The following is a 10,518-nucleotide window of genomic DNA, read 5'->3' on the forward strand; positions in this document are numbered from 1 at the left end:
TTTTCTCATATAAATATTTTTTATTAAATTAAAAATTAAAAATATCTTTTAAAATTAAAATAATGCAACTCAACATATTAATTTGGTAAAATAAAAATCAAAATCGTTTTTATATTCGTTTTAATAAAAAATATAAAAACGTCTCACAATTAAAAAAATAAAATGAAAAATGGACACGAAAAAAGCTATAATAAGTGGCATGTTTTGAGTTCTAAATTTGGAAAAACGCACATTATAAAAAAAAAAAAATAATAGAAAAGCGCACAGTAAAAAAGCTCTAAGAAGTGGAAGTGGAAGTCTTCCATTCTAAATTAGGCCAAGACACAGACAAAACAACACGAACTACTTTCTACTTTTAGAAAAGCGAACACTTAGAAGCTATACTGAACAGTAAGTCTTGAATTCTAAAATAGACAAACAATAAACAAAACCAGCATGGTACGCCACATATAAATTCTGCCACACACAGGGTGGTGTGAAGAGAAATTTATAAATTCTGCGACACACAGGAAGGTGTAAAAATATATTCAGAAGAAGAGTAGGAGCCAGAGAAAGCATGGAAAATACTTGGGCTAAACTTCATTGGGATGTTCAATTTATGGTGCTCAGAAGTCTTTCTCCCGAGGATTTGCTCACACTGCAATTTTCATCTAACTATTTTAAATCTCTGCTCTCAGATTTAGAGTTTGTGATTGAGTATGAGAAAAACCGCCCATCTCACACGCCCTTCTACCGCCAAACCAGACGCACGTTCTGGCAGTTTGGCGTTATCGACCATCTGTGGACGTTGACTGCTTACGGCGACGGGTTCTTGTGCTACCAGACTTTCCTACGGCCTTCAACAACGGAGAGGATATTTCTGGTGTTCAATCCTCTCTCTCACAACGATCGATGGATTCTGACGGCGCCGGACAATGACTGCAGCGGGGGAAGTCCCTCGGAGATTGCCGGAATCGCGTTTGATCGGAAAAACGGTATACCCAAGCTCGTCCTGTGCCAGAAGTCGATTCCGTTCGATTATCGTTCTGAAAGATTCACTTATGTTTACAACTTCAAAGAGCTAACGTGGAAGAAAATACCAGAGTCGAGGGAAATTAGCAGTAACCTAAAAATTGGCCCACTGTCACATCCCCATGGGAATATATCACGGTAAAAAATAAATTTAATTGTAATGCTAGCCCTTAGCCCTTTATATATACATATAACCCTTAATGACACGATGACGGTTCAATATACCTATAAAGCTTATAATACAACAGTGATTCAATTCTCGTTTCCGACATGCAACAGGGTTATAACATGTGTTAGGTCTTTTGACTATATGTGATCCCGTATGATACATATCCACGGCATTGTGATATTGTTATAAGGCCTGTATGTTACATTTGTTTGGCCATACTTCCACCCAAGCGCCAGGTGTGAAGAACTATTAATGTCTCAGCTACCCTGGCCAGGTGGCTGTCTTCGTACTTGACCCATGTGATTGCTTTGGAGGCGCGCCAACTCCCATCCGAGCGAACGGTGAGGATCTGCCCAGTTGATCTAAGGGCTCACAATGACTTCAGGGTTTAAGGGGTTTATAAAAGTCTTGGACCGCAAGACTCGGGTTCATTTGCACCTGTTCGGTTGGTGGTGCTCACTTCTGCTCCGCGGGTCATTGCTGCTCTCAGTGCTGGTTCGTTTCAGTCAACCCTGGTAACACCGCCGAGCCTCAGCTATTACACATGGCTCATTTTCTTTACTTGTATCGTCTTTTCCACAGGTTAAGGTTCTGGTTGTATCATTCTAACTTCCAGTTTTGGTTGTGCAGGCACCGGCTTCTTGGCCTCCATTCCGCGCCAGGCATTCAAGGAATCCGGCACTTACCAGGTATTTTCCCTGACGAGGGTTTGGTAGATTCATTGTGCATTTGGAGTTAAGGTTTATATGAAGATTCATTCCTTCGACCTGGGGTTTTCCTCCTGACAACTTCCACCCGTTGTCTCAGGTTTAACCTTCTTTTGTCAAACCGGGTTAGGGTGAGCGGCAGGCCTCCTCATGCCGGAGCCGTGCCTAATCTGGTTCTGAAATGTTGATATACATATATTTGATTTTCGTTTAGTTTGTAAATCTTCTTTAGAAGTTCACGGCAACCTTGGCCGGACTTGGTTTAAGACAGAGACTGTTACTATCTCTTCTGATGTTATATACTCGCCATGGATTTGTTGAATGTTTACCGAGACCAGGATTTATCCTCGGCTCTCAGGTTAAATTATGAACTGTCTGTTGTCATACCCTGCGGGGTTCTCTTTTCAGGACATGGAATATATGTATAAATGAATTGTTTTCTTTGAACGCACGAGCGTATTTACATTTATCTTGGTTATGTCGAGCATTCATTTGTCTGTGCTTTATATGAATCCATTCTCCAGATTCGTTTGGGGTTTTTGTTTATTAAGTAACAGCCGTGGTCTTTTGATAAGTTTTTGTTTATTAAATTACGGCCGTGGCCTTTTAATAACTGGTTTAACCCCTCGAGGGTTTAATAATACTCATAGAGTTGTGATAATGAAACCCTCTGTTTACACAGTCTTCTTGTTTACACAGCCCTCTCGTACCTGAGACGGAGGTTGGATGACCGCTGTCACAACGTTCTGGGCTTTAAGCGTCTCACATGTTGTTAATTTATATGTTATTGCAGATATCAATGTTTATCAACATCTATCCAGTTTACATGTGTTGTAGATTGAAACCCTAAGTGTTGTGTTTCGATGAGTTATCTATGCAATGGATTTTCTTATTATACGCGACACATCTTGTCTTCTATGTTTCGTGAATACACATTCATTTGATATATATATATATATATATATATATATATATATATATATATATATATATATATATATATATATATATACTGTTCCGTTCTTTCAGTTATAGATTCGCATGGTTGTTTTCCAACGAACCATTCTTGTATTATCACTGTGTTCACTATTAAGTTATTAAGAACTTTTATGAAGCTCCTCATACGACTACAGATAGTCATGTAGCGATTCATGCCGTTTATTTTGTCTTGGGTTTTCTCACAGCTAAAGTATTTCCATTCTTATGGCTCATGCATTAACTGCGTTCCCGTATCGGCTCTGTCTGTAGATTGCACATAATCTTACAGCCTCCCGATATCGGTCTATAGCTTATGTTTTGTATACACAGTTTAATATACTTATCTGTCTGTTGATAGTTATGCATCGTCTACAGTCATCACCTATTGATTCGACCTATCGCTTATGTTGTGTTTACAACTTTCATTTCAGCTAATATATATTGTATTTCGTTATCGTGCATTGCTATGACATTTAGTTCATCATTTAACAAATTCAAGTAGATAACATTATAGACTCACAGAGCCGTATGTAAGACTTCCATTAACTAAGTATTTAAGCATCATTCAGAAAACTGAAGCTTCACTGTACTTTCTTTCATCTACCAGTATACAGAATATAGAAAGCCAAGTTTGGTAACAGGCATACATGTTCTGTCAGACACCTGAGTTTCAATGCTCTAGAATTTCACCTGCAACTTGTAGGTTTGCTCTTATCCACCCAACCATGAGATCCAGTGATAACTTGGATTCTCCCCCCGAGCTGTCCTGCAGGCCTGCAGCCCTCAATAAGACACTTGCACAGTTTGTGCTAGGGTTATCTGGTCCTCACCAGACTTAACCCTTTCTTTCTTTCTTTCTGTTCTTTCTCACAGATTTTCCTCCCCCTCTCTGTCACAACAGACCAGGGATTTTCCCTCCCAGGACCTTTCCTGGCTGAGGGTTAGTTTCTTTTTCAGTTATCATAACTGTTTCTTTTTCCAAATCCTCCCTTAGGAGACTGCCAGCATTTGCACACCAAAAAAATATCTTTCATTTATAAAAAATAAATATCTTTTAACAAAAAGTAATTAGTAGTTCACACTAATTTCTTACCATGGTAACTTCCTAATTACTAGCTTTTACGGGGTCATTACATCTTCCCCCCCTGGGATTGGACATCGTCCCGATGTCTATTCCCATTAAATAAGTTTGGGTACGCTTTTCTCATAAGCTCCTCGTCTTCCCAAGTAGCTTCCTCAGGCCCATAGTGCTGCCACAGCACTTTAATTTGGGTAATAACCCGTTTCCGCAGCCGCACTTCTCTCTGGTCGAGAATGCTCTGTGGCTCGACCAGAACCTCGCCTTCCGGTTCGACCTGCAGACAATCAATATTCTTAATCAGTTTTCTGTTAAGCATATTGTCACATTCCAAACAACGGGGTTAATTCTTACCCGAACGTCTTGCCAACGGATCACATGTTTGGGATCGTATACATATCTCTTTAGAACAGAGACGTGAAATACATTGTGAATTCTAATGTGGCTTGGCAAAGCGAGTTGGTAGGCCACCGGCCCCACTCTAGCCAAAATCTGAAAAGGACCAAAGTACCGAGGAGCCAGTTTGGTGCATCCGCTCCATTGCAAAGTGCTCCTTCTAGCTTGGATCGTTATAAACACATGGTCACCAACCTGGTATTCCTTAAACCTTGTTTTCTTGTCTGCAAAACTTTTCTGCCGGTCTTGTGCAGCCTTTAAATTGGCCCGTACCTTTTTCACTGTGTCTTCCATTTCTTTCAGCATTTCCGGACCCAAACTCAACTTATCCTCGGGTCCACCCCAACTTGAGGGTGTGCGGCATCTCCGCCCATACAAAACCTCAAAAGGGCTTAATTGTGTCGAGGTATGATATCCATTGTTATATGCGAATTCCACCAAGTGCAAATACTCTTCCCATTGATTTGGCTTCATCATCACATAAGCCCTCAACATATCTTCCAGCACTTGATTTACTCGCTCAGTTTGACCATCGGTCTGCGGGTGATATGTTGTGCTAAAGTTTAGCTGGGTTCCCAATTCTGCGAACAATGTCCTCCAAAAGGTGGAAGTAAACTTTACATCCCGATCTGAAATAATTACCTTTGGTAGTCCATGCAATCTGAACACATTTTGCATAAACAGATGAGCAATCTGTACCGCTTTATAGGTGGATTGCACGGGTATGAAGTGTGCTGCTTTACTAAGCTTATCCACCACTACCATAATGGAATCATGGTTTTTCCTTGTTCGAGGCAAACCTGTTATGAAATCCATGGAAATGGTTTCCCATTTCCACTCCGGAATAGGCAACGGTTGCAGCAGCCCGGCGGGATGCTGATGCTCTGCTTTAATCTGCTGACACTCTAAGCATTTTGCCAAGTACTCAATCACTTGCTTCTTCATTCCAGGCCAGAAGTATTCTTTCCTTAGCGCTGTGATCATCTTTTGGTACCCTGGGTGGCCAGTATAGTGGCTGGTATGGAATTCATCCAAAATCAGGTACTTAAGGTCATTTGAATCAGGTACATATAATTTCTTGTTAAAGTATAACATGCCAGCATTGTCCAAGGTAAAGCCTTGTTGCAGTTTCTCCTTATTTGCTTGTTGTACCTGCTGTTTTAACTGTTGGTAGTCGGCATCCAGATTTGTTGCTGATTTGATTTGTTCAAACAAAGAGGTCCGCCACTTGCTAACTGAAAGTTCGCACAAACACTGTACCTTGCGACTCAAGGCATCAGCCACCTGATTCTCTTTGCCCTTTAAATGCTTAATTTCGAAATCGAAGCCACTTAGGAAATCTGCCCAGCGTCCTTGCCTCGCATTCAAGGTAGGCTGGTTGAAGTAATTGGTCAAACTGTGATGATCTGTCAACAACAGAAATTTCCTCCCCATGAGGTAATGTCGCCACATTTTTAGAGCATGGATCACCGCTGTCAATTCTAAGTCATAGGCAGAGTATTTTTGTTCATGCTCCTTTAGTTTTCTTGATTCATACGCGACTACTCTTCCTTCTTGCATTAATACTCCTCCCACCCCTTCTTTGCTTGCATCAGTGCACACCACGTAATCCTTATTAGGATCTGCTATACTCAAGATGGGTGCAGTAGTGAGTAAATGCTTTAATCGATCAAAGTTCTGTTGACATTCTGATGACCATTTAAATATCTTTCCCTTTTTCTGCAAGGACGTGATAGGAAAGGCTATTCTTGAGAACCCTTCCACAAACCTTCGATAGTACCCTGCTAATCCCATAAAGGATCTGATATCAGCTACATCCTTGGGTATGGGCCACTCCATAGTAGTCCTTATCTTCTCCGGATCTACTACTATTCCTTCTTGGGTAATCACATGCCCCAGGTATTGGATTTCCTCCTTGAAGAAATCACACTTACTAAATTTGGCATACAGCTGATGCTCCCGAAGGGTTTGCAGCACCAACCGGAGATGTTCTTTGTGTTCCTCATGGGAACGAGAATATATCAGAATGTCATCTATGAATATTAGTACAAATTTGTCCAGGAACCGGTGAAACACGTTGTTCATTAAACACATAAAGGTGGCAAGTGCGTTGGTCAAGCCAAAGGGCAGTACCACAAACTCGTAATGACCGTAGCATGTTCTGAAAGCGGTTTTTGCAATGTCTTCTTCTTTAATTCGGATTTGATGATAACCAGATCGCAAATTGATCTTAGAAAACACTTTTGCTCCTTTCACTTGATCGAAGAGTTCGTCAATCCGAGGCAGGGGATACTTGTTCTTGATCGTGAGCTTGTTCAGCTGACGATAGTCTATACACATACGGAGAGTCCCATCTTTCTTTTTAACAAATAGTACCGGAGCCCCCCATGGTGACACGCTGGGGCGGATGTAATTCTTTTCCAGCAACTCTTGTAACTGCATCTTCAATTCTGTCAATTCAGGTACACTCATCCGGTACGGTGCTCGTGACACCGGTGCTGCCCCTGGTGTCAATTCTATAGTAAAATCTATATCCCGTTTAGGAGGTAATCCTGGTACTTCCTCAGGAAATACATCTACAAATTCATGCACCACTGGGATATTGTCTAATGCAGCTACTTTGTTTTTCTGATCTGCATACCCAACTTGAATAGCGTAAATCTGACACTTTTTCCTGAGACATTTAGCCAACTGGGAGGCAGTGATAGGCCGGATCTGTACAGGATGTTTAATCCCTTGTAATTCTAGCTGTTGTCCTGAGTCATCCTTATAATAGATGGTTTTGGTCTTGCAGTTCACCAATGACCAGTGCTTTTCCAGCCAATCCATACCAATCAGAATGTCATAGGACCCCAACGGAAGCACATTCAAGTCTGCTATAATTGACTGTCCAGCTATGCTAAAAGGACAGTTATTTATTTTGGCTAAGACTCTTCTTTTAGCCCCGGTGGCTAGCTGTACCAGCCATGGGTTCTTAAATCTTTCAGAAGATAGCTTACAATGTTCTACTACTTTTGGGCTAATATAACTTAAAGTAGCGCCTGGGTCAATAAGAACAGCTATGGAAAGATTAGAAATTTTACCTTCGAATTCCACCATGCTTGGCTGGTATTCCGCTTGACGGTCCTCCAAAGCCGCGTTAATTTTTGGCATGCTGCGCGCCACTTCTCCAACAGTTGACGCTTCTTGGATCTGAGATATCTGCTCCACCCCTTTACGCTGAGGGCAATTCTTTACATAATGTGGGCCTCCACAACCCCAGCATTGGACTGGAGGTCTGGTCCCTCCTTCAAGGTCTAATCTGACAGGCGGTTCACTGATTCTGCTCTCACTTGGTTTAGACCGAAAAGTACTCTTTGCCATATTCCTGCCAACAGGTCCTTTACCAGCAACCTTGCTGCCATTACCACGACTTCCCTTGCTGTTACCAGCAACTCTGTTGCTTTTTCTTTCATTCCACCTTTTGTTTGAGATGTCTCCTTTTTGCTTGTTTTGCTGATAACAGATTCTTGCCTTACGAATCGCCTCATCCATTGTCCTGGGATTATCAAACTCAATACGTTCCCTTATATACGCTGGTAGACTGCTCACAAATCGCTGCACTTTGGCCTTCTCCTCCTTGATATATGGTACATAGCGAAGCAGGGAGGTGAAGCGGTTAATAAACTCGTCCATGGACTGCTGTCCTAGACGTAAATCGTGGAATTCCCGAGCCTTCTCGTCATAGAAACGCTCAGTTAAATATCTCTCCTTGAAGTACTTCTGAAATTTTTCCCAGGTTATGCTCTGCTCGCTTACTCCTTTCACAATTTTGATTTCTTCCCACCACAGGGTTGCCTTGCCTTGTAGTTGGAAGATGGCCAATCGCGCCTTCAAATTCTGGTCATACTCGTATAGCTGAAAATATTTGTTGATATTAATTAACCAAGCCTCTGCCGCTTCTTCCTGCTCTCCGTCAAACTGTGGAGGCTTAATTTTTCGGAATTCTCCTTGTAATTCCATTTTCTGCCTCTTGGAAGTCTGCTGTTCCACTACATTGTCGGAATGGTCTTCCTTCTCCTCAGAGAGTTCAGGTGCGTAATTCCGTTCTTCGGTTGCTCTTTGCTGTTCTGCACTAGGATTGGCTAATAGCGGATTCTGTCTTCCTGACAGACTCCTTAATATTCTTTCCTGCTCCACTGTCAAGCGTGCGTTATCTTCTCGCAGACGCGCCATCTCATCCTTCAGTTCTTGAACCGTTTGCAGTATTGCCAGATTAGTACTGCGTGTCTCTGCATCAAGCTGTACCCACAGTTCTGGATTCTTCCGAGGAATGCCGTCAGCTCCCGGTATCTCCTCCATCTTTATGATTGACTGGTAGTGAGCTGCTGTTTTCTGTTATTTTATTTTCCTAATCAATCAACAGAACACAATTAGCACTATTCCCCATACATGTACTATATAATGCAGCTGGACCTTACTGTTCCAGAGGCCACAGTTCTGAAACCTCTGCTCTGATACCACATTGTCACATCCCCATGGGAATATACCACGGTAAAAAAAAATATTAATTGTAATGCTAACCCTTAGCCCTTTATATATACATATAACGCTTAATGACACGATGACTGTTCAATATATGTATAAAGCTTATAATACAACAGTGGTTCAATTCTCGTTTCCGACATGCAACAGGGTTATAACATGTGTTAGGTCTTTTGACTATATGTGATCCCGTATGATACATATCCACGACATTGTGATATTGTTATAAGGCCTGTATGTTACATTTGTTTGGCCATACTTCCACCCAAGCGCCAGGTGTGAAGAACTATTAATGTCTCAGCTACCCTGGCCAGGTGGCTGTCTTCGTACTTGACCCATGTGATTGCTTTGGAGGGAACGCTGCTGAAGCGCGCCAACTCCCATCCGAGCGAACGGTGAGGATCTGCCCAGTTGATCTAAGGGCTCACAATGACTTCAGGGTTTAAGGGGTTTATAAAAGTCTTGGACCGCAAGACTCGGGTTCATTTGCACCTGTTCGGTTGGTGGTGCTCACTTCTGCTCCGCGGGTCATTGCTGCTCTCAGTGCTGGTTCGTTTCAGTCAACCCTGGTAACACCGCCGAGCCTCAGCTATTACACATGGCTCATTTTCTTTACTTGTATCGTCTTTTCCACAGGTTAAGGTTCTGGTTGTATCATTCTAACTTCCAGTTTTGGTTGTGCAGGCACCGGCTTCTTGGCCTCCATTCCGCGCCAGGAATTCAAGGAATCCGGCACTTACGAGGTATTTTCCCTGACGAGGGTTTGGTAGATTCATTGTGCATTTGGAGTTAAGGTTTATATGAAGATTCATTCCTTCGACCTAGGGTTTTCCTCCTGACAACTTCCACTCGTTGTCTCAGGTTTAACCTTCTTTTGTCAAACCGGGTTAGGGTGAGCGCCAGGCCTCCTCATGCCGGAGCCGTGCCTAATCTGGTTCTGAAATGTTGATATACATATATTTGATTTTCGTTTAGTTTGTAAATCTTCTTTAGAAGTTCACGGCAACCTTGGCCGGACTTGGTTTAAGACAGAGACTGTTACTATCTCTTCTGATATTATATACTCGCCATGGATTTGTTGAATGTTTACCGAGACCAGGATTTATCGTCGGCTCTCAAGTTAAATTATGAACTGTCTGTTGTCATACCCTGCGGGGTTCTCTTTTCAGGACATGGACTATATGTATAAATGAATTGTTTTCTTTGAACGCACGAGCGTATTTACATTTATCTTGGTTATGTCGAGCGTTCATTTGTCTGTGCTTTATATGAATCCATTCTCCAGATTCGTTTTTGGTTTTTGTTTATTAAGTAACAGCCGTGGTCTTTTGATAAGTTTTTGTTTATTAAATTACGGTCGTGGCCTTTTAATAACTGGTTTAACCCCTCGAGGGTTTAATAATACTCATAGAGTTGTGATAATGAAACCCTCTGTTTACACAGTCTTCTTGTTTACACAGCCCTCTCGTACCTGAGACGGAGGTTGGATGACCGCTGTCACAGCGTTCTGGGCTTTAAGCGTCTCACATGTTGTTAATTTATATGTTATTGCAGATATCAATGTTTATCAACATCTATCCGGTTTACATGTGTTGTAGATTGAAACCCTAAGTGCTGTGTTTCGATGAGTTATCTCTGCAATGGATTTTCTTATT

At 41.8% G+C, this 10,518-nt stretch overlaps 1 long non-coding RNA gene across 5 annotated transcripts; it reads left to right on the forward strand.

Moving 5' to 3' along the window:
* The first annotated feature begins 1,527 nt into the window (after positions 1–1,527).
* On the forward strand, positions 1,528–9,603 carry LOC149215438 (uncharacterized). Of its 5 annotated transcripts, none has more exons than XR_016250491.1 (4): positions 1,528–1,695; positions 1,811–1,869; positions 9,178–9,432; positions 9,548–9,603. It is a non-coding gene; the product is annotated as an uncharacterized LOC149215438 (long non-coding RNA). The 5 variants fall into 5 exon arrangements; XR_016250488.1 differs by having other exon boundaries at positions 1,528–1,675; XR_016250490.1 differs by lacking the exons at positions 9,178–9,432; positions 9,548–9,603 and adding an exon at positions 1,988–2,356.
* Positions 9,604–10,518: the final 915 nt, after the last annotated feature.

Source organism: Pinus tabuliformis, chromosome 1_1 (assembly GCF_031772625.1).
Source record: "Pinus tabuliformis cultivar Carrire ecotype Pingquan chromosome 1_1, CPIR1, whole genome shotgun sequence".
NCBI lineage: Eukaryota > Viridiplantae > Streptophyta > Pinopsida > Pinales > Pinaceae > Pinus > Pinus tabuliformis.